The sequence below is a fragment of the Arvicanthis niloticus genome, chromosome 23 (assembly GCF_011762505.2).
Source record: "Arvicanthis niloticus isolate mArvNil1 chromosome 23, mArvNil1.pat.X, whole genome shotgun sequence".
In the NCBI taxonomy this organism is placed as follows: domain Eukaryota; kingdom Metazoa; phylum Chordata; class Mammalia; order Rodentia; family Muridae; genus Arvicanthis; species Arvicanthis niloticus.
This window is the reverse complement of record NC_133430.1, coordinates 41,637,431-41,665,095: the sequence shown is the minus strand read 5'-3', so window position 1 is coordinate 41,665,095 and position 27,665 is coordinate 41,637,431.

Genomic DNA, 27,665 nt, shown 5'->3' with positions numbered 1-27,665 from the left:
TAGGCCTACTTTTTGGTACTTAAAAATAAGCAATGAGGTGGAAACTTTAGAGTCCTCTGAGGCCTAGGGGCCAGTCAGGTTGCATCTAATGAGATTTCACCCTCTGCTTGGCCAGCACACACTACGTATGTCCTTCACATGTCTCTTCAGTGTCTGTAGATTGTCTTTTGTTTCTTAATTTGAACAGAGCTTGACCTTCCAAACGACAAGGTCAGAGTCAATCAAGAAGGCTTGCTCCATGTGGCTGCTTCATCAGTATGTTTGCCTCTGCACACTGCCCTGAGAGACAGGCTGCAGGCCATGAGGGGGGCGGATTGACTACGTTTTCCCAGGCTTAAATTCGACGTCCTTCTGTTTTTCAGTAGCGCATTAAATTGCAAGTTGCTTTGGTTTTCAGTGGAGGCTTCTACTTTTATTTTCCTTAGAAAAAAACTAACGAATACCCTATATAGTCCTTTTATCTTATTGGCAATATTGTGAGGTTTATATTTGGGAGGTAAATATCTCTTTAACCATATCTCTTTTTAAAATATGTTTTTGATATAGAATTGCACGACTATTCTTTGCTCCTAGCCCCTCTCAGCTACCTTTCTCAAACCCCTTCCACAGTCCCCTTCACTCTTAAGTAGATATCTTCTTTTTCTTAGATTATTATTTTTAATGCACATATTTAGTTATGTTTGTATATGCACAGATATGTAAATATTACTGCTAAGAACGTTTTTTTTCTTTGTATGTGGTTTCAGGGCTAACTACCCTGCATTGGACAATTTATAAGGGGTCTCATCTCTGAGAAATTTTTCTCCCAAAATTCATAGCTCCTTCTCTGAACCCAGAGAATACTTGGCATAGCCAGTAATAGCCTAGGACCAGGGCCTCAGGAGCTTTTTCCCTGAGGCTCTGATGTATGGAGAAGGAACATAGTTCCTTCCCTAAAACCAGTGATGGCCTTGGGTCAGGGCATTCGGGGAGCGGCTGCTTCAGATCCTGAGAGAACGACTTTTTTTCACTCCGAGGGGCTGTGGTTATCAGTCCCAGGGCTTCTGTGTGTTTGGTTTGTGATGCTCTTGAGACACCCAGTATTCCTTTTGTGCAGTATTGCTTAATTAGCCTCCTGCTGACTTTGTCCCATTGCATGATAGTTTTCCATTGAAACTTTCAGAAAAATTGTATATAAGATGCTGTGCTTCTTAATAAACTTGTTTATATGAGTCATCAGCTTCTGTAAGACTTTCTGATCCCAAATTCCTAGATTTTCTTTATCTTCCCATCCCCTGGTCATCATATCCTTTGGGACCCTGTTGCTAAAATGAACCTCTTAGTCTAGGTAATGCGTGAGCTGTGATGTTGATGTAACTGTTGGGGCTGGACTCCCCGAGATCCATTGATCTTTTTATTGTGTCCAAGTGTGGTTTTTCTCTGATGAGGAGAGAGTGAGTCTGCACAGTTTATTCACAATTTCCATCTTTTTTTCCCTGAACACTTGACCCAGAGTAATACTTTATTAACTATGTGAGTTGTCAAGGGGTAGGTACTGAGTATGTAAGAGGAAATTCAACGTCATACCTCCTGAAATGAGTATAGTCCCTTATTTCTGTTTATTGAATTGGAAATCTACAGTGTCATAACCTGTAAGTGTAGTGTATGACTTGATATCCCGTATATGTGCACTTTGTACACTCTCTCCATGGTGATGGAAATCCTATACTTTCTTCAATCAAGGTGATTGTTCTTTAGTGCAGAATGCTAAGGATTTGGATGCCAAGGATTTTCTTTCTCAGCTATAAACGGGATGAGTTAAACGGTCCCACAGAATAGCTATGAGAATTGAATAAGATGCTATTTCATGCAGCTGGGACACAATCTGGCATGTAGTGAGTGGGTAATCTGGCTTTGTAAGTGGGTAAGCAAAACCAAGGGCAAGGATGGAGATTAGGAACATATATTTCCACCTAGGTAGAGATAAAAGTGGCCCAGAAAAAACTGGGTCAGGGGCTGGGATATGACTTAGTTGGTTAAGTGCTTATTAGTATTAGACAACCATGAGGATCTGAGTCCCAGCCCTAGCACCACCTAAGAGCCACATGTGATATAATCAGTAACCGTAGTGCTCAGAATGACAGGTGGATTCCTGGAACCCACTGGCCAGTCAGCTTAGCCTAATTGGTGATCTCTAGGTTTATTAAGAGACCCGACTCAACATATTAGCTTGGTTATCTCCTCTTACTTAAGATCTTACTTTTTCCTCCCTACCAAAGACCCCATTATAGTTTCCTGAGTTCTGTATGTGCTCCAAGATAAACACATGAACCTAAATCCTCAGTGATAAAAGCTCATGTGAGTGAGAATATACCATCGAGACTATTCTGGGTCCCTGTGACATCACACTGAATGTTTTCTATCCTCATACCTGAAAATTCCAGTTTTCTTTACAGCTAAATAAAATTTCATTGCACATATATACTTCATTCATCAGTTGATGGACACCTAGGTTGATTGCACATTCTTGTTATTGTGAATAGAAAATATGTGAACTTGGATGAGCATGTGTATCTGTAGTAGTATGGGTATGCCCAGGGGTGTTATAACTGTGTCATATGGTAGATCTTTTTCTTGTTTTGTAATCCACAGCCATGCCATTTTCAATAGTGGTTCTATAGTATTTTAGTTATGTCTATCAAAGATCTTATTTCAAAGATTCTGAGATGTAATTCTCCTCACATGAAACTTTCCCCATTGCAGGCTTAGACTTCATCACTATGCCCTGTGCTTCAACCTTGTGCCTGAGAACATGGCAGGATGTCTTTATTCTCCTTATTGATCATGACTAGCCACTGTTCCTGTGGCTTTCCCAGCCTTGAGCAGGCCAAGCAGACCTTGAACACTTGCCATGACAGGTTTTATCAACCTGGACAGAGACATCTGCCTTGGCTGCAGTTGCAGGTTCCACGGGAACTTAGCTGTTTTGCCTGTGCTGACCTTGCTCTACAACAAACTCTAGCTGAAGCAGGGGATGGGTTTTGTGATTTTCCCCTTTATAAACGCAGAGCTTAACATTAAACTTGAAGCCTTGATCAGAACTTTGTCTTGGCTTCATTCTTTTTTCATTTCCTGCCCTCCTTTCAGGTAAACCCAGTTTTCCTGTGGCTGCTGGACCAATAGGATACATGTTCCTGCTCCTCTCATGCCGTAGAAAGGTTGGGCCAGCCTCCTTGACACCCAAGGGGCCCTTTGAGTGTTGCTTGCTATAGCATCTTATATACTCTTTTGACCTGGGCTCCTTTTTCTACTTCTGATAGTCTCATTCTCAGATGCTCTCCACAGCCTCCAGGCCTGGGCTCTGTGGGCTGGTTGTGATTTGGCCTCTGTATCTTTGGAATCTAGGAAGGCAAGGAATTGTGGGAGAGTTTCAGTGAGCTTGTTGTAGTGTTATTTCCCCCATTTAATGACCCTTCTAACCAAATATTCAACTTCAGAAGGAGATACCAGATGGGTGACATGTCTCCCATAATGAACTATTCCTTAAGCCAACCACTGTACTGAATACTGGTGGCAAAGCACTAGAGTTTGGTCTCAGTGTGTTTATACCTGGGAGATAGGAGTAACTTGGAAGCATATAATAGTGATGCTTTGAGAGTAAGAAAGGGATGTGTGAGGTGTAAAGGATGGAGGCAGGGAGGTGCTCAGGGAAAGCCACCAGAACTAAAGCTAATGATAAAGTTTGGCATAGCAGAGAAAGTACAGAGGGAATCCCTGGTACAGTGGCTGTCCCTTGAAAGGTCAGAGAAGCTTGAAGATGTTACCTAATCAAGGAAACAGAAAAAAATTCATCTAGTCCAGGGCTAGAGCAATATTGAAGCCACAGAAGGAAGTAGGCCAGAGAAGTTCATGAAGGCCCCTTTCCACTCTGCCCAGTTTCAAAGAACTATGGATTGACTTAGCACTGGTGACAGAAGTGAGCACATCCTGTGTGACCAGATGTGTACAGAGGTGAAGAGGAGCATGGGGTGTGTGCAGTGGATGTATAGGAAGATGGATGGTGATCAACACTGGAAGTCAGTACAGGAGGTTGTAGAAAGGCACCACTTTAAGGATGAGAAGGAGGAAATAGATATAAGAGCTTTTGTTTATTTCCATGGCATGGCAATATTCAGTGACTGATCAAGGACACAGAGAGAAATCACTGAGGATTGTCTGGCTTCTGGCTTGTGAAAGGCATGGTTTGCTGCACATGGTTAGAAACAGAGTTGCAGAAATATTAGCATGAAAGATGGCCTCCATTTTGGGTGTGTGCTGTTTGAATTCCTTGTAAGCTGTCCTGGAGAGATAGATGTTCATAAGTACTCTAATCAACTGAATCACAGGAGCATGACAAGGGCTACAAACACAAACACAGAGGTGGGGACAGCACACAGGTCAATTGATGCCCTGGCAGAAAGTGCTATCACTTAGGAAACCTGTGATAACAAGTGATACAATCATTATTGTGTATAGAATCACTTGATCTTTACAGTATTTCTAAGATCATTACAAACACATTGACAAATAAAGAAGGCCCCTTTTGTTATCAACCTGCTTTGTGTTGCTTCAGAATGTGTAGGTGTAGGTGGCAAATGATATTTCAAGGTTCCTTCCCACACAATGATGCTTATGAGGTCCCATGAACCAGAGTGGGGGATGCAAAGTAAACACAGTTTCACTGTCCTACAGTTTCAGCCATAGACCAACACAGAAATCAGAGTCTGAGCTGAGATAGCCATCTCCTCTGTCCTCTGTCCTCTCCCTTCTCTCTTCTCTCCTCTCTCCTCTCTCCTCTCTCCTCTCTCCTCTCTCCTCTCTCCTCTCTTCTCTCTTCTCTCTTCTCTCTCCTCAGCTTCTACAGAATTCAGAAATCATATCTTTCATTATCTAGGTCAAGGATTTGAGAAAAAAAAGAAAACTAAGCGTCTTGGTGCAAAACAGCATGTTCAGATGGTTACATCAATCCCCTAAACCACTCACCCAAAGAAAGCAGAAGAGCAAAGCAAAAAAAGTTCTTCTTGGGAGATGGATCTCTATTTTTTCCCATGTTCTTTCAACTTAGCTGCCACAATCACTTTGAAACCCAACTAGGACTCTTTAGTAAGTGTGTGGCATTAACTACTTTTGTTGTCCTAACTGTTCAGTTCCTCCCCTTCTTAGAATTGTATTCTTCAGGAAAAGAATAAGATAACCTCAGTGTTTCAGTTTTTCTAATCTATTTACAGTCTGGTAAAAATCCCCTAACTCCAGGGCTGACCAATTGCTATTGGACAAACAACTGGAGTTCTGTTCTTTCCCGGGGGTACCATTTCTCCTGCCCCCAGTGTTCCCCAGTTGTCCACAGATCTTTGTCTAGTGTTGAGGTGCTGTGAGCTTTACTCATTCTACATTACTACACCATGTCCACTGGTGTGGCGTTGTTCAGGTCTTGTTGAGGCAGTCATATTGATATGCATACATATAAGTATATATGTAACAATAAGCGTATAAGTATATATGTAACAACAACAACAACAACAAAAAAGAGGCCATGAACTTGAGAGAGGGCAAGGTAAGGTGATGCATAGGAGGGGCTGGATGGAGGAAAAGGAAAAGCAGGAAATTATGTGATTATAATGTCAAAGATAAAAGGTATAAATGAAAAAGAAACATAAACCAATGAGTTATCAAACAGATGGATAAATAAAATGTGATGTGTCCACAAGAGAGGATAGTTTTAGCCCTAAAAAGGGGGACATTATTGCACAAGCTACAACATGAATGAATTCAAGGACAAAGTTGGGTAAAATATTTACACAGAGAACAAACATTGTGTGACACTTGTGCCTAAAGTATAAAAAGTTACAATGACACAAGTGGAACAGTGATCGATGCCCTAGGCAGAGGTTAGGAGATAGGATGAGTTATGGATTGATATACATTAAGGAGTGTCAGCTAAGGATGATGAAGATGTTCTGGGAAAACCAGTGGTAATATTGCACATCAGTGCAAGTATAATTTATACCATCCAACAATGAACCTAAAAATAATTTTATAAAGTATATATGATAAAAAGTTGACTGTGGTGGTGCACACATGCTACTCAAGAGGCTAAGACAAGATGATTGCTGTCAATTAGGGGCCAGCCTGGGCTACAGAGTCAGCCTCTGTCTCAAAAATGTAAAGGACAAAATACATAAGGGAAGAAGACTGCTTGATTCATTAACAGGGAGTTCATCCTTAGGTAAATGTTTAGACAATACAAGAAATTTTCTGCCATGCTAGTAACTGAAGATTTAAAATTTAAGCAAAATTTAAAGTATGTTTAAAATTGATTACCAATACATTTCTAAGCGATAAAACTCAATACTGCAAAAATATTTGATGAGTTTTTTCGCTATTGTTGTCTAGTGGACACGCATGCTGACACAATGGTTTTATACCCAGCAAAGTGCTACTGTTGAAGATGCACTACCAGGCTCTCTCTACATGGCTCAGGTGTCCCATGTCTACAATTAACTTTAAAGAGATAATCTTAAAGAAAAAGAAAACCCACACGGCGATGTCAGTGCTGCCTAATGAAGAGCAATAGGGGAGTGTTTAAAGGTCCTAAATGAATCCAAATTTGACTTTTTGCAACTTAGGGGTTTGATCCAACATAAACGTTAAAAATGTTTAACATTTATAATCATAAAGATTATATGGAAACAGGGAAATTGGTTGATTAGAAGAGAAAAATGACCCAGAGCATATGGAGCTAGATGTATAATGAAATGAAATTCCCCTGTGTTGAGAACAGAGCTGCATTCTGATCAATTCTTAACAAATTGAAAAGCACTGGAAATCAGAAATGCATGATTTACACCTTACCCACAGAGCATGCTAGCTCACTGCCGTGCACATCAAGTAGAGAGTCAGTTATTTTCTGTCCTTCGACTGTGCTACCTGGGAGCTGTGGCTCACTGCCACTGCCCAGCAAAACAAAGGAAAGTCGTGGTGGTCTGCAATGTTAGAAATAGGACATGGCTGTGAAGCCCAGAGCTTGCTGTATTAGTTTGTTAGGGCCATCATCAAAGTACTACAGGCTGCGCGCGGCTTATATGAAGGGAGGTTAATGGTGAAATTGGCTTGTCTGACTGTGGAGGCTGAGATATCCCATACTGTGCCATTTGCATGCTGGTGAGCCAGGGAAGGTGGTGGCGGTGACTCAGTCAAGCTCCAAAGGCCTGAGAACCAGAGTAGCTGAAGATCTAAGTATTGGCCCAAGCTTAAAGGCTCCAGAACTCTGTAGCTTTCTCAGCAAGATTTTTATTTAGTTTTGTTTGGGGCCAAGTCTCAAGGGTGGAGGACAGATAGAGAGGGGCAAGGAGACAAGTGGGATTGGGGTATATGATGTGACTGACATTCAGAAAGAATCAATAAAACAGTTAAAAACAGGCTCTTGGCAGATTAGACAAGCCACTCACACAGGCGAGTACAAGCTTCCTGATTTAGCCTGCAGATTCATGATTTCCTCTTCTGGAACAAGGTTGCACACGGGCTTGACCATCATCCACCTGAACAAAGATTTTATTAAAAACCAACACAAAGCTGAGCATGTTACCAAAGGAGCAAATAAACAAGGGCCTGTGTTCAGTCCCTAGAACTGCAGAGACCCACGGATGCAAGCTTCTGGAACTATTATCTGAGAAGGTATTGAGTAACTGAAGAAATGTAATGAACTTGAGCATAGACCCGATAGAGATATGGCTGCTGCCTTTGACTCAGGTGTTAGAGCAGGATGTAAGTTTGACAGTGCTTCAGAGCTGTTCTGGTCAACTTCTCTAGTCAGATGGTGGACCACGTTTTTGGTGAAGAAAATTGCTGCTAGATTCTGAACTTTGCAGGCCTGGCATTGCTTTGCTTTATTTTATTTCTAGTGTTATGTGCTTGGAGTCAAGGTAACTTTTAAATTTTTGATTCTCCCCTCCCCTCCCCTCCCCTCCCCTCCCCTCCCCTCCCCTCCCCTCCCCTCCCCTCCCCTCCCCTCCCCTCTTCTGTCCCCTCTTCTTTTCTCTCCCCTTCTTTCTATTCTTTTAATCTCTATAATGTATGTTACTGCTTATAGATATAGAAACCTTTGGAGACCCTCTAGCCTGAGAGGGATGCAGCACATGACAACATAAACTCTGAAGCCATTTAGGTATATTTTGAATGAAGCTCTGTTTCTGAAAGAAATCAGCTAGATACCCAACTATAACTCCATATCTCACTCACTGTTGTAACTCGGCTAATAATGAAACATGATCATTTGGAATTGCTTAAAGGGCGATTCTCATGAAGGACCTAGCTCTTCCTTCAGGCTTGCAGTAAGCCTTTAAGGTAGTTAGCTTCACATCTTTCATGAATGAAATTCTGCAGGCTCAACAAGAATGTTCAAAAGCAGCCTGTAATTACTGTGGCAGTTTCTAGGGTCATTAGAATAAATAACCAGGAACTTGGTGGATTGCATAGGAGAAACGTATGTACAGATTTAAGGCTTAACACTAGTCTTAAGTGACTTAAGGTTACACACTAGCAGGATTGACTTCTTCTGAGGCTTTTTTGGCTTAGTTGTCATGTGACTGTCTTCCTTCTACCTGTACCTTGGTTTTCTTTTTGCCTTGTGTCTTGGTACCAGTTTTGTCTTCTTGGTCGGAAACTAACTGCCTCCTTTTATCTTATTGCCTTAGTTATCTCTTGAACATACACCATGCCCAGATATGCTTATAATTCTAAAGCCCTGGGATTTGGATTTCAACATATAAATTTTTTTCTTGAGAGGGAGGGTTTATCTCAGCTTATAGTGTATCATGGAGAGGGTGGCTTGGTGACATGGAAGTGGCTCCATGATGACAGGAGTGTGAGGCTGGCATTCTTCATCTCACATCATTTCAATATGCATATATGGATCAGGAAGTTTCAGTATGTACATTTTGAGGACACGATTGATTTCAGCCTGTGCCCTACTCTCCACTTCACAGTGGATTTTATAGAACTGGTTCCAAGAAGGAGCTAAGATCCTTGCCAAGCTCCTGTTTTCAACACTTCAAAGTTTGCCCCTTCTGCTTTGTGCACTGATTGTTTTTCTTACATATTTTGAAAGTTTTGGTTGTAATTATTTAAAAACATAAATATTGAAAAAACACTCATAGTTGCTAAGCGTATTGTGTATATGCTGTAAATATCTTATTCATTCATTTTATCTTTGACTCACAAATGTAATGTGTCTGCATTGATCTTCTGACCTTTCAGGACGTTGCAGACATGGCCCAAAGTCTTTAGAGAAAAGAACACAGAGGTTTGGGAATGAACCTCAGTAGGAATAGTGCCTGCCTAGTGTGCAGGAGGATGAGTTTTCACCTCACAAACAGGGTGTAGTGGCAGAAGTCTATAGTCCTGGCATCAGGAGATAGTCAGGAGAGTCCAACATTCAGGATCAATCACATAGAAAGGTTAATGGCAGTCTTGGCTACATGGGACAGTGTTTCAAAGAGAACACTTAGTTTTTGCCTTTAAGAGTTCAGAGTCAAAATGGATGACATGAGGGAAAAAGGGAGGGAGGGATGGAGGGAAGGAAGAATGGAAAGGTTCAGAAATAGGTGATTCTGAAGTATATTATAAATGTATAGGAGAGAAATAGCAAAAGATATACTAAGTGTAAGTAATAGCAGTGTTGTGATTTTAGAAATGGGAGTAGTTCTTGTGCAGAATAGTTCTTGTGCTAGGAGAAGAGGATTAAGTTTGATGAGATAGAGTTTAGTTCCTCATTATACACATGTTAGAATAAACCTAGCCTGGGCTACCAGCTTGCTTTTTATGAGAATGTAGTCTGAAGTTCAGGTAATCTGAAATTGGACCAATTGCCAAAACCCAGTTGTAACCAGACTTTTGACTACTTGATTGGGTTCTCTTTCCTACCTCCTTACACCACCTCAATCCCTTCCAGCCCCCAACACTAGGTAGGAAAGAAAGAAGGTTAGAGGGAAAGGGTGCATTGATACCATTAGACTACTTCCTGCTGATTCAGGGCATTGAGTTCCTTGGGACAAGTTTGATCTTTCTTGTCAGGTTATCTCCAACCAGCAACCAGCAACCAGCAACCAGCAACCAGCAACCAGCAACCAGCAACCAGCAACCAGCAACCAGCAACCAGCAACCAGCAACCAGCAACCAGCAACCAGCAACCAGCAACCAGCAACCAGCAACCAGCAACCAGCAACCAGCAACCAGCAACCAGCAACCAGCAACCAGCAACCAGCAACCAGAGGCAGGCTTTGTGGCAGCAGCAGCAGCAGCAGCAGCAGCAGCAGCAGCAGCAGCAGCAGCAGCAGCAGCAGCAACAGCCACTGCAGCCTCTCAGAACTCTGGCATTTTAAACCCCTCTCAAGAGTCTCCAGAATTCCAACCTTAAACTGTATTTAGCTGGTAGAATCATGCCCCTGCCAGAGCATGAGAAGAATCATAGTCAGCTGCTGTAGACAATCTGAAGCAGCCTCATGTCCCCATACTTGGGATTAAAACATAAACATATTCACATAACAGTTCTGTGTTTTTAAAGAAGCCAAAATTCCCACTACATCTAGTTAATAAACTGATCTTTATGATTCAAGTGTGATGATTCATACTCATTAATTCAACTTAACTTTATAGATAGTAAAACTTTAGAAGCAGGTTTTTTTGTCACTTTGAAACCACACACCAAATGCTGAAGAATTAAAATGTTATCAGAATATCAAGACAATAACTACTAAATATAAATGCGCTGAGGATATTGTGATATTTTAGAACAGAAGTGCTTGGAAGGAAGCATTATTAAATTAACCTTGAGTTACAAGGAATTAACATCCCTTAAGTAAGACAAATGACTTAGGTAGCTTTAAGTGTGTGTGCTCTAAGTGGATGTTGAGGGTATACAATTTAGACAAATAAAGTATTATATGTTGTTGGCCATCTTTTGGAGAACAATGGGAAAGTATAGTGTCTTAGATAAAAAAAAGAATAAGCTACAGTGAGCTCCAATAGTATCAGAAGAGAGAATACTGGGCCACCAGGAACAAGGACCTCTGAGGTGTTTTCAGGAGAATGGGTGTGTTTCTTGGTCACTCTCCTCAGTGGCTTTCACAAAGATGACAGGCATGGGCAAGGATTTGATTTTGAATGAAGTTTCCTTTGAGATAGTGTCTAGTGTAGTCCACGACATACTTGTGCTTGCTATGACACCAAGGCCAACCTTGAACTTCTTGCTTCCACCTTTTGAGTACTGGGTTTACAGTATACTATCACAATAGAATTATGAAGTACTGGGAACCAGAGCCCAGAGCTTTGTGAATAAGAGGCCAGCACCACTTTACCAAACGAACTACATCCCTTATCCTTAAATGAATTTTTGAAGCACTCCTTTAACTTTATAATTGAAAAGATCCTGTTAATCATTTCTTCTGAGTCCTAGGAAGTTCTGGGGGAATTATGGGTACCTCTAGCAGCACGAGTTTTTCACAAAGTCCACAATTATGAGTAGTAATTGTTATCTTTAAAGCCAGCTGTAGTCTTCTTCAGTAGAACATGTCCTCAAGCTCACCTCTGAATCGATCTCTCCCCCCAGTGGCAGCCAGAGATGCCTAGGTTGCTCTTTTACCTTTCAAGAGAAGCCCCGTGTAGGAAAAGAGGTTTCTATTTTAGTGCAGGCTCTGGAAATAGGCACCCATATATAGGACAGGATGAGGTCAGGGTTGTTGAGGAGGGCTCTGGACCTGGCATGCTTCACATTTGATTCCTGTGGGCAGTGGACATCATCCCTATGCAACTGCACTGGTTTTGTATTTGCTTACTCATACCACTCTGAAGCTGATTGGACGTTGGCAAAATATTTTGGGCACCTTGGAAAAGTGGCATCGTTTGTGTTCAAAATATTACTAAATGTGTTGTTTGCCAAATACTTCAGAGAAAGGTTCAGCTGCCTTTCTTTGGTTTGCTGATTTAGAAGCTTCTTCTAAGTAGAAGCAATGATTCTTTTTTGCTTAAATGTAGCTCTGGGCACAGATACAAATTTCTAGCATATTTTTTGGCTTCTAATAGTCTACATCAGCTATTCAGCGATTTGGCTTTCTTGTTGTTGATTTTGTTTTTTTCCCTAATGCAAGATGTTATTTGCTAAGCACTCTTCCTGTTAGTAAAACATAGCTACCTTCAGGAACATTTTTGGTGCTGGAGCTTAAAAAGAGTTAGTTCCACTAATGGCCAGGTAGATGAGGGGGGAGGGGAGGAATGGATATTATGAGATTTGATTAATACTAGCTGTGAACAAGGCAAAGAGCAAAGAAATAAGAGCATTTTTTTTCTCCTAACTCTGGAAATGTTACATACCCTGCTCGTACCTATATTTAATAGTGGGCTAAGTTTCTCCACAATGTTAATGTGAAATTTATGTGCTATAATACATACTGAAGAATGTAGAATGTACTATCTTCTCTCTGTTTTCCTCACTATTCTTCCTTTTGGTTTGCTCCATAAATGATAATTCACATATTAAGCATGTAGTGATTTCATTTAGATACTGCTGTTTTCATGAGTTGTGAGCAGGCATTTATCTGCATTTAACAGGGAAATTCAGAATTCCTCATTTAATATCTGACTAGACTTTATCACCATCAAACAATTGCTTTACATTAAACTTATTCTAAAGAAGTAGATTTCTATATTGATCATAAAATTGATAACTATCAACAGTTGTAAAAATGTTATAAATATATACACCAAGGAAGGATTTTCTCCTCTCTTAGCAGACATAATCTCCTAATTAATAGGTGGGGCTTGGAAATCACCTACCTTGTGTACACAGGTATTTGGGTTGGTTTGGTTTTACATAGGTTTTGTGCTGCTGTGAATCTTTGTGTGTGAAAGCCATAATCTGTTCAGAGACAACCATCTTACTTCTCCATCACTCAGTTTAAGTATTCTTTCCACACTGTCTTCTGCAATGTTTTCCTGAATATTGGTAGGCAATTTCTGGCATTGATATAGATGCTTCAGTTAGGGCTGAATACTTCACCTCTTATTTTCAGCACTCTGACTGGTGGGATCTGGCAATATGACCATTTAGCAAATTAACAATGGCAATTTGTATGAGCTATGGGGAGTACTGAGAGATTTGGAGGTACAAAAGGGCTGAATATATCATGTTTCATTCTACGCGTGTATGAAAATTTCAAATAAGAAATATAATTAAATATACCCAGAAAGAAACTCATCACTTGTTAGGTAAGTGTAACAGGAATAGCTTAGTATTAAATATTTTTTTTTAAATTCCCAGTTTTAATGGATCCCTCTTATTGTAGGATATAGGTAGCAACTTCGTTTATTTTGAAACAAAAAAGCACATCTTCAAGATCATTTTTGTCTGCGTGCTTGTACAACTGTCCTAGACAGCTTCCTGGGTAAATATCTCCTTCCAAAAGTTGAAATACATCACTTCAAATAACCTTTCAAATTCATACCCACCTACAGATAGACACTCTTAGGTATTATGCAAAATGATGTTTCTGTTTTCTAAATACTCCCAGTTTTTAACATCACAATTCCCCTCTAAAATTATGATTTTTAAAGATCCCATTGAATAAATGTTGAGGGTTTGGAAAGGTAAGCCTTTCTATTTCATAATCTCCAAAGCACACATTTAAAATCCACTCATAATTACTGGTATGCAGTGTTGTTTGGGGGTGTGTGGCAGATAAAATGTCTTGGATTTCAAAAAGCTTTTTATTAACTTAGAAGAATCAGAATCTATGTATTTTTAGAGACCAACGTGACCAGATATCAAAATAGCTGTTTACAACCTGGAGACAGGAAATGCCACGAGGTGGGATGAGAAATGGTGACTGTGAGTGTTTAGAGGTGAGCTAGAAGACACACTGTCCAGTGTGAAGTTAGAGTTCTGATCTTCAGAATGCCTTTGCAAAGAAAAGAATGTAGGCATGGGAATCCTTCTTGATAGTATGGGGTGAGTGGACATGAGCAAGGCTGGTCAAGTGGCCAGGAGGAAGGAGCTGCTTCAGGTAGATGCACACAGGCAAGAGTGGCAGAGGTGAAATCACATGTGCGCACCTTGCTAAGAACGTTGGTTATGAGAAGTGTCTCTATCCTTTGAATGACAAAGGATCGTAGCATTGATTATGTGTATGTAGGTTAACATGTACCACCAAGTACAGTAATTTAACAATGAAAGGATTTTTTTTTTCAACATTAAGCATGGAATAACAACAGTTCTCTTGTCACCTTTGTAGTTCAAAAGATGCCTTTTGCAGACTAATTTCAAGAATGGATGTCTGGTAGGTGCACACAGTTCTCAACTGTGGTTGGAATAGTGCAGATTTTACTATGTTCTTTACTATGTCAGGTTAGCATGATAAAACTAGTGAGGACGTTGGTACATCTTCTGTGCTAGAGGTTCATCAGCTCTAAGAAAATATTCATTAATTTCTCTTAACTTAGGGTCAGCAGCAGAACACATGTACTAACACATGTAACTAACACTTGTCTGAAATCCAGATCCTGTCCCAACTTTATTGCTTGCTAACATAATATCACAGAGAACGGCCACTAACTTCCAAATATGTCTCTGAAAATGTCCAGAACCAATCTTTCAAATGAAGACTGTTATTTCCAATATTGGATTGATTTCTAGACCAGTACACGACTGAGTCCGAATAACTGGTCATCTTTAAGAAAAATACAAGAGTCATAATAATTTTTCTTTTAGATTCTCTGTCCCACAAGGTCTAAAAAACTCGAGGCAAGGTAGCTTGTTTCATCTGGAATATAGGCAAGTGAAGGTGGGAAAGGAACATATGTCCAATACAGCTTCCCAGTCACCGTTGTCAGGGCACTCAGCAAGTTCACAGGTCAGCATCATTCTTTGTCTCAACAGCAGCATGTCTCACCAATCATTCTGGTAGGCACCATGCTCCTTCAGCATCCTGCAGAAAAAACGCAAACACACCCTCTTCCCCATATTAGATACCTGGTTGGGATCATGCCATATGTCAGTAAGTGGATCCTTCCTTTTCACCTAGGCATAAGTATGAAGAGTGCCATAGACACTCAGCAGAAAGTTCCTTGGAATCCAAAATATTTTTTTTTTAATTTAAAATAAAAAGAGTATGATTTAAATAAATTTGTGGTGTTTGGGTATATACCTCCCCATTTTTTTATTTTATGAAGATATTGTTTTAAAGTTTCATGGGCCCCTTCCACAATAACTTGTCCTTGAGGATTATAAGGAATCCCTGTAATAAATTGTTCACAAAAAGTCTCAACTGTTCAACTACAATTGCCAGTTCCATTATCTGTTTGTTTTTGTTTTTTGTTTTGTTTATTATTAGATACTTTATTTAACTACATTTCAGGTGTTATCCCCTTTCCCTCATGAAATCCCTTATCCCATCTTCCTTCTATTTCTATGAGGTTGTTCTCTCACCCATCTAACCACTCCCACCTCCCTGTCCTCGAATTCCCCCACATTGGGGCAGCCAGCCTTCATAGGACCATGAACCATGGACTTCCTCTCCCACTGATGCCTGACAAGGCCATCCTCCACTATATAAACAGCTAGAGCCATAGGTCCCTCCATGTTTGTTCCCAGGCTAGCTGTTTAGAGCCTGGGAGCTTTAGTTGGTTGGAATTGTTGCTCTCCCCATAGGGCCTTAAGCCCCTTCAGCTCCTTCAGTCTTCTCTTTAACTCCTCCATTGGGGACCCCCATGATCAGTTCAATGGTTAGCTGTGAGCATCTGCCTCTGTATATGTCAGGCTCTGGCAGAACCTATCAGGAGACAGGTATATCAGGCTCCTGTCAGCATACACTTCCTGACATCCACAACAGTGTCTGCATATGGTGACTGCACCTGGGATGGATCCCCAGGTGGAGCAGTCTCTGGATGGCCCCTCCTTCAGTCTCTGCTCCACACATTGTCTCTGTATTTGCTCCTGTATTTTGTTACTCCTTCTAAGAAGGATTGAAGTGCCCACACTTTGGTCTTTCTTCTTCTTGGGTTTCATGCAGTCTGTGAGTTACATCTCGGGTATTCTGAGCTTTTGGGCTAATATCCACTTATCAGTGAGTGCATACCATGTGTGTTCCTTTGTGATTGGGCTACCTCACTCAGGACGATATTTCATGAATTCATTGTTTTAATAGCTGAATAGTACTCCGTTGTATAAATGTACCACATTTTCTGTTATTCCTCTTTGAAGGACATCTGGGTTCTTTCCAGCTTCTGGCTATTATAAATCAGACTGCTATGAACATAGAGGAGCATGTGTCCTTGTTATATGTTGGAGCATCTTTGGGTATATGCCCAGGAGTGGTATAGCTGGATCCTCAGGTCCAATTTTCTGAGGAACTGCCAGACTGATTTCCAGAGTGATTGTATCAGCTTATAATCTCACCAACAATGGAGGAGTGTTCCATTTCTCCACATCCTCGCCAGCATCTGCTGTCATCTGAGTTTTTAATCTTACCCATTCTGACTTGTGTGAGGTGGAATCTCAGAGTTGTTTTGATTTGCATTTCCCTGATGACTAAAGATGTTGAACCTTTCCTTAGTTCCTTCTCAGCTGTTCGATATTCCTCACTTTGAAAATTCTTTGGTGAGCTGTGTACCCCATTTTTAAATAGGGTTATTTGATTTTCTAGAGTCTAATTTCTTGAGTTCTTTGTATATTTTGGATATTAGCCCTCTATCAGATGTAAAACTGGTAAAACTCTTTTCTCAATCTGTTGGTTGCCGTTCTGTCTTATTGACAGTATCATTTGCCTTACAGAAGTTTTGCAATTTTATGAGGTCCCATTTGCAAATTCTTGATATTAGAGCATAAGCCATTAGTGTCCTCTTCAGTAACTTTCTCCCTGTGTCCATGTGTTCAAAGCTATTCCCCACTTTCTCTTCTATTAGTTTTAGTGTGTTTGGTTTTATGTGGAGGTCCTTGATCTACTTGGACTTGAGTTTTGTACAAAGGGATAAGAATGGATCAATTTGCATTCTTCTACATGCTGACCTCCAGTTCAACTGGCACCATTTGTTGAAAATGTTGTCTTTTTTTCCCTACCAAATAGTTTTAGCTCCTTTGTCAAAGATCAAGTGACCATAGGTGTGTGGGTTCATTTCTGGGTCTTCAATTCTATTCCATTGCTCTTCTTGCCTGTCTCTGTACCAATACCACGCAGTTTTTAATCACTATTGCTCTGTAGTACAGCTTGAGGTGAGGGATGGTGATTCTCCCAGAAGATTTTTTATTGTTGAGAATAGTTTTTGCTCTCCTGTTTTTGTTGTTGTTGTTATCCTAAATGAATTCGAGAATTGCTATTTCTAACACTGTGAAGAATTGAGTTGGAATTTTGATGGGGGTTGCATTGAGTCTGTAGATTGCTTTTGGCAAGATGGCCATTTTTAATATATTAATCCCGCCAATCCATGAGCGTGGGAGATCTTTCCATCTTCTGAGATCTTCTTCAATTTCTTTCTTCAGGGACGTGAAGTTCTTGTTGTACAGATTTTTCACTTGCTTGGTTAGATTCACACCAAGGTATTTCATATTATTTGTGACTATTGTGGAGGGTGTTGTTTTCCTAATTTCTTTTTTTATCCTCAGTATCCTTTAAGTAGAGGAAGGCTACTGATTTCTTTGAGTTAATTTTATATCCAGCCACTTTGTTGAAGTTGTTAATCAGCTTTAGGAGGAACTATTTTAAAAAGTGATTTCTAGGGTCTATTTTGTGTAAGCTAGCCTTTGGCCATAGCAGTTACAACCCAGGTCTGCTTGGACAGAGGAGGGAGTCAATGGAATCTATTGATCTTGATAACTTTCTCTCACAGTAGAGAAACACACTTGGCTGTCGTCTCCTGTTTCACTCTTTTAATGTGGTAAAAAATGAATAAGAAACAGAGGATGAGGTCAGCATTCTGAGTTGAGATTCGTGAAGATCAAGTCTTCCATCCCCCAGTCAAGTGAATCTGCATTGATCTTAAGAGTTCTCAGAATTCATGTATTAGTTTGTAAGGGATGCTATGACAAAATATCAGATATTTGGTAACTTAACAGTGAAGCTTGTCTGTCCACTGTTCTGAATGCTAGAGGTTCAAAATCAAGGTTTCAGGAGGTTTGTTCTCCCCCAAGGCCCATCTCTTTGGCTCTCACATGATTGGACACCATTTTTGTGCATGCAACTCTGGGGTTTTTGTAGGGAACTGTTCCTATGACCTTGTTTAAACTTGACTATTTCTCTTGAAGTCTCTCCCCCAAAGCAGTCACATTTTAAGATTCTGACTGTTATGATTTCCACCCATGAATCTAGAATGGGCATGAAGATGGGTGGGTGGGGTGACTATCCAACCTGCTAGCATCCAGGCCCATGCCATTTGTCTTGCTTATCATTCACAGGGAACAGATGTGGGAAGGCCACCAAACAATTGTTTTCATATACTGAAACTTTACCATGTTGTGCTTCTCAAAACAAGAAGTCACCACTCACTTTTGACTTATCTCAGTGCTAAATAATAGGCCATGAGTAAGACCTCACTATGCTTTTATAAGCCAGAGACTGCTTCTTTTAAATACCATGCCACTTAAAATTTCATCAGCATTTCCTACAAACTGACCTCCTTTTACCCTTCACACAAAACTCTGTCCTATGGAGTGGACGACGGAGAACTTTTCATTTTTTTTTTTATCATTTCTTCAAAACCTCTGCTGGGAAACACATGGTCAAACAAATGAGTGTAGCCTAAAAAAAAATTGGTTGAACACTGAACACACACACACACACACACACACACACACACACACACAAATCAAGTTCTGGGTCTTTTTTTTTTGTTTTGTTTTTTGTTTTTTTGGTTTTTTGTTTTTTTGTTTTTTTTTTGTTTTGTTTTTTGAGACACGGTTTCTCTGTGTAGCCCTGGCTGTCCTGGAACTCACTCTGTAGACCAGGCTGGCCTCAAACTTAGAAATCCGCCTGCCTCTGCCTCCCAAGTGCTGGGATTAAAGGTGTGCGCCACCACCGCCCGGCAAGTTCTGGGTCTTAAGCAATTAAAAATCATTACCCTTACCCACATCAGACTCTGTAACTTTAGGCAGAAATATATATGGCTAATGACAATTCTAGAAGCTAATAGTTGACATAAATAATTTTGCAGCCCTAAACTAACTTTCAAAAACACCCGTTTTCACAAATTTATTCTAAATCTGGCAGAGATGGCCTTCCTCATCAGTAATAACTATGCACATTTATGCTTCAACAGTTTTGTTTAGTTATACTCTGTTACATCTTACTGGTGTTTACTTGTGTTTTGTCCTTCTTGAGACTGTATTTTCGGACAAATATTTGATTACTGAGCATCCCTTAATACAGTGTCAAAACACTGAGTTGTAACACTTGTTTGTTGAGCACTGTTTCCTAGAGAGCAAATGGTGACAGTAAGTGACAACTCATTATCTTAGGAGATGCAGAGCCCTCACCTTTAGATTCAGTTGGTACAGTGTTCACTGTAAACACAAGGATGCTACATTTCTTCCAGCAGCTCCATGGATGCAGTGCTTTTGGATTTGAGGTTGAAAAGTCTTCCACAAGAAATACATAATACTATGATTCAAGCACTCTAATTTTAACTCAGCATCCAGAATTTGCTATTCATGAAATATATAACCTGATTTTTAAAAATCAATGAATTTGATTATATCTTGGGAGCTCATTTTGTTCTCTCTAGTGTTGTCATAGTAACAAGGAAACCAGGTGCCATGGGAAGCTGCGATTTCAGACTTTTGCTCTACTTATTTCTTTTTTATAGTTCAGAGAGAAAATACTGTAATTGTGACACACACACACACACACACACACACACTTACATATGTAATAGAGACATATGCGTGTGGAGATAGATAGATAGATAGATAGATAGATAGATGATAGATAGATGATAGATAGATAGATAGATAGATAGATAGAGAGTGGGGGTGAGTAGGTGCTAACCCGAAACTTGCTCTATAGAGCAGACTGACCTGGAACTTACAGTGATCCTCATGCCTCTGCCTTCCAGATGCTGCATTAGACAATGTGCCAACATGACTGGCTCAGAATGTGATTATCCTGCAGTGCTCATGGAAGACTGAGATTCTCCAGGCTGCTGAGCCAGCATATTGGGTTCAGGGTTACTTTGTCATATTTCATTCCTGTTCGGTGGCTCTGACTTATTTTTACAGGAGGGATATCCTGCTCTGTTTACTGAGCCTTGGAACTTATAGAACTAACAATATAAGTTCCAAGTGACTGGATTTATTAAATGGTTATACTAGACTTTTCTATTAGTTGTACAATTCTCTACAAAACTTAGCTTTGGTTGAAAATCCAACATCTGCAATGATCTGAACTGCTTGCTGTCAGCCCACGTTGATATAAGACACGCAACTCTGATTGCCAATGGCTTGTCTGTCAGGCAGTTGATTGATGGCTTTCTCACACTTCATGCAAATCCCCGCGACTCCTTTTCCTGACCCTTTACCAGAAAATTCCTCACTGCCTTCCTTCTTTCTCCTGCCTTTCTATCTCCTTCTTTGTGGGTAGGGTGGCTGGGAACTCTGAAAGTTCCTCCAGGCAGGAAGTTAGGCATGGCAGCTGAGGCTACAAGCAGCTCATTAAAGGCCTTCTCCACAGTTCCTCACAGCTTGGCCCTAATGACACGAGAAAGTCCATGGGTTTTTATAGGCTTTAATGTCATGGTGAATGGTGGTTGGATATGGATGTGCCCCCCTGTGAAATTCAGGGCAGACCTGAGTTAAATAGGGAGGGAGAGAGGGGGGAGGGGCTGGGGAAGAATGCTTAATTGGCTCTGTCCTCTGGCCTTCAGGCATCTCATTACTATATAAATATCTCTAGGGCCTGAGGCCTGTAGTCACATTCTCTACCTGTGCTCTTTGGGTGGGGCTGCATTGCCCTGACCGTGACTGAACTGTGTAGGTCAATGGTGTTAGGAGCCTGGATTCTGAGATGATGGTGAAATAGACCTAGAATAGTCCCTTACAGGCAATGGACACCTATTGGGTTTCTGTGCTTTCCAGGCAGCACTTTGCTTCAACCAAAACCAAGACCCCTTCACAGCCCTACACTTCTTCCCCATCTTCCTATACTTCTTCCTTCTGACTTCCCTGTCCTTCTTTACTTCAGGCACTTTATCTTGTAAACGTAATTTCATCCCACGCAATAGTCTGCTACTCTGTCCTCTCCAAGATCCCATGCTGTGACTACTCTCCTGAGCAGCTCTCTGCCATCCCCATTTCTTCCTACCCTCTCCCACCATCCTCTCTCCATTTTACCTCAAGGAATGTGACACTATCTCTAAGTCTTTATGTCTAGGGGCCATGTGCTTCTTAATGCGATGTCTCTGTTCAAAGTAGAAAAGCAAAACAAAAACAAACAAACAAAAAACCAGTTTCTTTGAAATCTGATAAGGATCTAAAAATATACAACAGATCATATGGACATGCAAAGGTTGAGAAGAGCAAGTGAACCCCGTGAGAATGAGCGGAAATCAGGAAGATTTTAGTCACTGTTAATATGGTGAGCATCCTGAGCCAATAATACTCCAATATCTAAGTGCAAGGGGAGTTCCGATGAACACCAGGTCATATGCACTTAAGGTACAAAAGGAGGGAGTATTCAAGCAGGTTTTGACAAAGGCATATCAGAAGGGAAAGAGCTAGGCCTATATGAAGGCATCTTGTCAGCATTTATACTGCTTGAGAAATCCACTTTATTTGGAATTGTCCTTATTCAGTTCAAAATTAAAATGCATTGATCCCACTGAAGTTTATTTTCCAATAAAGGCTAATTTGAAGTTAAAAACTAGTATAATTTAGAGATATAAAAGAAGAGGATTTCAATGCTGTCAGGCATGTCTCTATGATCAAGCCAGGGATCAATGAGAAATTTCTATGAGTTCTATCTCTAGGGACTACATGGCAAGTTCTAGGACAGAAGGGGGCACATCTACCCATCCTTAGTGTTCTCCTGTTGATGGTGCCTCTCTCTTCTTCCAAATGAGCCAGACTTTCTGATTTCATGTCACATGACTTCCACTCTCTGTTCCTCTTTCTCCCTCACTGGCAATCTCTTTCTCCCTCTTAGTCCTCTGTATTTTCATGACCTACAGGTACACACACACACATACACACACTAACTTACATATATAATAGAGACATATGCATGAGAGAGCGGGAGAAAAATCTTTTGAGAAATGTCTATTCTTTCATTGTCCTAGTTATTGATAGAATGATTTGATTGATTTCATTTTTAGGAGTAGTTATTTTTATTCTGTATTTATTCTACATGTAAATTTTCTGTCTGATGTGTAGCCCACCTTGTAGTCTGTCTCTTCACTCTCCAGAATCTTCTTTAGAATTCAATTTGTGCATTTCTAGGGTTGTTTCCTGAGATAATTGAGACCTTCTAGGAAAGCCTTGGGCTTTTATATCTTGTAGTATTTTACTTATATTTTCCTCCAGCAGTTTCAGAGTTTCAGGTATTGCAGTAGCAGTGATTTTTTTTTTTTTTTTTTTTTTTTTTTGTAGAATGAGAGATTTGGATCTAGTTTAGTTCTTCTACTTACAGAGAGGTGAATTTTCAGGCATTGTTTGTTGTCAAGGTCTTTTCTCCAGTGTGAGTTTTGACACATTAGTCAAAAACTGGATGGCTGTAGTTGTGTGGGTTTATTTCTGTGTTTTAGTTTTGTTTTGTTTTTTGGTTCTATTCCATTGATCTGGATGCCCATTTTAATGCAACACTAAAGTGCTTTTTCTTTTTCATATTTAAATTCTGGATTGATAGTATGACTTGAGATCAGTATCATGATTCTTCCAGCATTTCTCTTTCCATTTAGGATTGGTTTGTCTATCCAGCATCGCCTATACCTCCACATGAAGTTTGTTTTGTGGGTTTTTTGTTTTGTCTTTGTTTTTGCTTTTTTTTTTTTTTTTTTTTTTTTTTTTTTTTTTTTTTTTTTTTTTTTTGTTCTGTGAAGAATGTTCTTGGAAAAATGTTTTTGACTCTGAAGTTTCTTTCTTGACTTTTCATTTGGATGACCTTTCTAAAGATGACAATGAGTTACTGGAGTCGTTCACTATTAGTATATCTGGTCTTATACCGACTTTTATGCTCAAAGATTTTTTTTTTATGAAATCAGGAGGGAACATACATAGTCACAGCTATATCATAGTTAATTGTTCCCATTATTAATAGGAAATGTTCTTCCTTATCTCTCCTGAATTGCACAGTATCAGGACCACTCTGCCAGCTGTTTTCAGTTTCTATTTATTGGCTTGTTTGACTCTTACCCTTCAACTCTGGAGTATCTTTTAATAAAGTGTGTTTCTTAAAAGATGACAAATGGTTGGCTCTTGTTTCTAATCTGGTGATCCAGCCTATGTCTCTTCTTAGGTGAGTTGAAAGTGTTTATGTTTAAACCTATTATTTTATTGTTAGTCTCGTTAGCCTCTGTTCCAGGACCCCACAGTCTATCTTTTGGAAGGGGCTTCCTCTTCCCCTATTCTTCTGGAGAGCCATGTAGCTGGAGCTGTGTTCAGCCAAGCTTCTGTCTATCTTTTTCAGACATCATGTTACTGCCTTTGTGAATTTCCAAAGCCTGTTCTTTTTCTTTCTTTGGGATAGAATCTGTTCTTACACTGAATTTGCACCTTTCCTGGGTCATCCAAAGGAAGCTTTTACTCTACCATTTTACTGAATCACTCAAGAAATCTTTTAATGAATGCTTGCTGGACATTCATAATGCCATAGTAGATTAAGATACCAGTTAGGTGATATACAGAATACACTTACACATTAAAAACTATATGAGACATTCAAAATGACCATACTGACTTGAAAAAATGCTTAACTCTACCCACACTGGCACAACAGATCAGACCTTCAGACACAAACTGAAATGGCCAGCTTTTCCTATGGGCATTAAGGTGATAGCTAAAGTTATATTAGCTATTTAAGGCAAGTTTCAAAATAAAAGAACTTAACTCTGGCCAACCTTGGTGGACTGAAAAGGCACCAAGGGCAGAGGTTTTTAATTCTGACCTCTCAGCTCATGTGAAGTGTGTGAAGACTTTCTAGAAGGGTCAACAGAAATGTGGTAATCAATATGAGGCTAAGAATAGAGATGAGAGAACACAGGTGTTATTAGAATTAACATTCTCTTTATATTTATAAGCTTCTTATTGTGGGCCAGGAAGGCAAGGTCTCTTTCTCCTCTTTCATCTAAGCGCTTCTATAAAAGAAACTTGCAGACTGTGAAATTCTGGATAGATAAAAGTTATATTAAACTGTGTAGCCTCATCGACTCCAGACAGGGAGCAGCTATTTCATAATTAGCAAGTTTGAAACCGAACTGACCTGTTTGATCCAGAACCTTCTCATTTCTTTTGTGGTCTCCTTGTCATTTGCTTTGGCAAAAACACTAGAGTCAGCTTACAAAGCCAAATTACCACCACAACCACCACCTCCTCTCCTCCACTACCACCTATACCACCCTTTCCTCCTCTACCACCCCCTTCTCTTCCTCCTTTACCACCTCCATGTTGTTTCTGTACCGTTTCATAGCCCTTCTTCCTATCTTCAATCTTGTGCATTCTTTTTGTTCTATTTTTTGAAATGTTCACTGAATCATAGGGCTGGGAAGTGGGGGTGGGAGTGAGGTGGGGGTGGAAGAGGGTAGAGTGGTACAAACCTTCTCTTTAGGATTGAACATCCAACCATCACTTACTCTTTCTTAGCACCTTGAACACCCAAAGTCTCTGCATTCACAGCCACTCATTGCAAAAAGGAGCTTCTTTGATTAAGGATGGGAGTAATGTTTGTCAATGGGTATCAACATAAATATTTACAAGGCAACCTAGCACTACCTGTGTAAAGTTAGCTACCCAGCATCAGTGATTTCCCTCCCTAGGGCTTAGGACTTTTCCAACCATGGGATATTGACTGTGTTTGCATAGCACACTCAGAAGACACAGACAGACAGGCAGACAGGCAGACAGGCAGACAGGCAGACAGGCAGACAGGCAGACAGGCAGACAGGCAGACAGGCATGCTTGTGAACACCCAGGAGTCATTTTTCTTGTTATATGATTAAATTAGTTTTTTTTTTTTTACTGCCCACTCAAACTTTTACTGATAACGATATACTAGTGGCCTAATTTCAGTTTTTTCCTATGCCCCTAAGATAGTCTATAGTTAAAGAGATGCATGATAATTATATTTAGATATAAATTGTGGTTGTCACATTAAAAAATGTCCTGTTTTGTTATCCTAGATCATAATTTCTCCTACTTAAATTTGTTTAAATATTTGTATGCATTCGTTGACACTTCCAGACATGTATATAATGTGTCTTGATCATATCCACCCTGAATACCCTGGAATCCTTTTTTATTCCCAACTTATTTCTCTCTGATTTTCTGTTTGTTGTTGTTGTTGTTTTTATGTTACTCATTGAGTTTAGTAAGGGTTACTTACACGATTACTGTGGGTGTGGGGTTATTTACTAGAACATGGGCACCTTATCAGTTCTGGCTGCTCGGTAACTATTAATTTCCAATGGACCCTGCGTGAGGATGAGGCATCATTCTGTTATATCCATGATGAATATTGACTGTCCCAATCTTGTAAAGGCCATTTTTAGGTCATGACAGTTACTGTGAGTTGATATCTGTGGATATAGGTCATATTCAGAAGACAGGTTTTCATACATTATTGTTTTTCTATGAGTTTTATTTTATCTGATATTATAATTTCTTCCTTTTGTGCACATTTTTTTTTTGTCCCACACATATGTATATATGAACACTAAACTTGGTTGATTTCCTCCTGATTTGCAGACAAGATTTGTAGCCTAGGCTAGCCTCAAACTTGAGATGCCCTCATCTTAACCTTCTGAATATTGGCATTGCAGGTGTGTGTCACTATATCTGACTGGAGTATGTCTCATATACAGCAAAGAATCTGATTTTGTTCTGTGTGAGAGACCTCAAAGTCATATTTCTTTCACTAATATAGCAACACTCACTTTTGAAAAATGAAGTTTTAATTAAATTAATAGTTATTTTATTTTAACTTTCTTTTAAAATCCTATTATTTAATATGTTTGGGTGTTTTTTTTTGCATGTGTGCTTGTGTGCCATGTGCATGCAGTGCCTGCAAAGGCCTGAAGAGGGTATTGGATTCCCCTGGGATTGGAGGTACAGATGGCTGTGAGCTGCCATGTGGGTGCTAGGAATCAAACCCAAGTCTTGAGAAAGAGGAGCCAGTGCCCTTAACTACTGAGCCATCTCTCCAGTCCTTCCTCCTTTTAAAAAAGGGTCATTTTAGATTTATAGAAAAAAAAAAACTACTGCAGAGTTTCTATGCAATCTGCAACTATAACCTTTTATTATCATATTACACAAGCACCACACATTTGCATAATTAGTTAACTATACAGACACTTTATTAACAAGGATCCGCATCCATTCAGATTTATTTAGCTTTGGCAGAATGTATCTTTTCAGTCGCATCCCAGCATCCCAGCTGCCACAAGCATTTCATGTCTCCTGGCTTTGTGATGGTATTTCAGATATCACGATCCTGTCAGTTATAAGGACCACTGTCAGGCATATTGGCATATTTCTCTCAGGTTAAACTCCAGTGATGTTTCTGTCACAGTTAGGCTGCAGTTGTCGATTTGGAGGGACACATCTAAGTAAACTGCCCTCCTTCCACCATGTCTAGGCAAAATGCCTTTTCTCATTGCCATTTCTAAGTTCATGCCTTCACTGGGACATGGATGCTCACAAGTCTGGATCCTGCTTGTTAACCTGATGTCCTGTGAATTTGCTTTTCAGGTAACTTTTCATTGGAAGAAAGTCTTGTATATGCAGCTTCTACTGAAGGAGTGAGGAGGTAGGCACACCTGTTCTTTAGGATAGAGTAATCATATAAATTATTTGAAATTCTTCTGCACAGAAGAAATATTTCCCCATTTACTAATGTATAAGATCATTTCTTTATATTGCTGTGGATTCATGGATGTTTATTTTATTATTTATTTCAGCTCATCACCCAGAGTTATTTCCTTTTCCTTGCTTATCTTGGGCTCCTTTTGGCTTTAGAGAAATGTCCAATTAGGTCCCATTTCCCTTGGTGTGTTACTATGTCTGACTTTTGTATATTAAATAATTCTTTAGATTAATCTAGATTCCCCAGCCCCAATTCCTCCATCCAGCTGTTGCTCCAAAAAGACACATTCCTTGCAGTGGACAATGATGTAGAAACAAATATCAGGGTATTGTAATCGCTGCTGTGAGTCAATGGTAGACCCTGCTAGGCTGCAGAACAACACCATGTATGCATGCATCATAACTTTTGAGTATGTCCACAGTTATAAGTACCTCTATGTTTAACTGTCTAACAAGCAGAAGGGAGTGTGTTCTAATACCTCCTATGGCAGCCAGTTACCAAGTGGATTATTTTATCCACGTCCCCTTCTTATTCCTAAACTCCCATGCCAGCACAAAGAAGGGCTTCTGCATCCATTGCCTTAGCTGTTTGGTTTCAGTATTC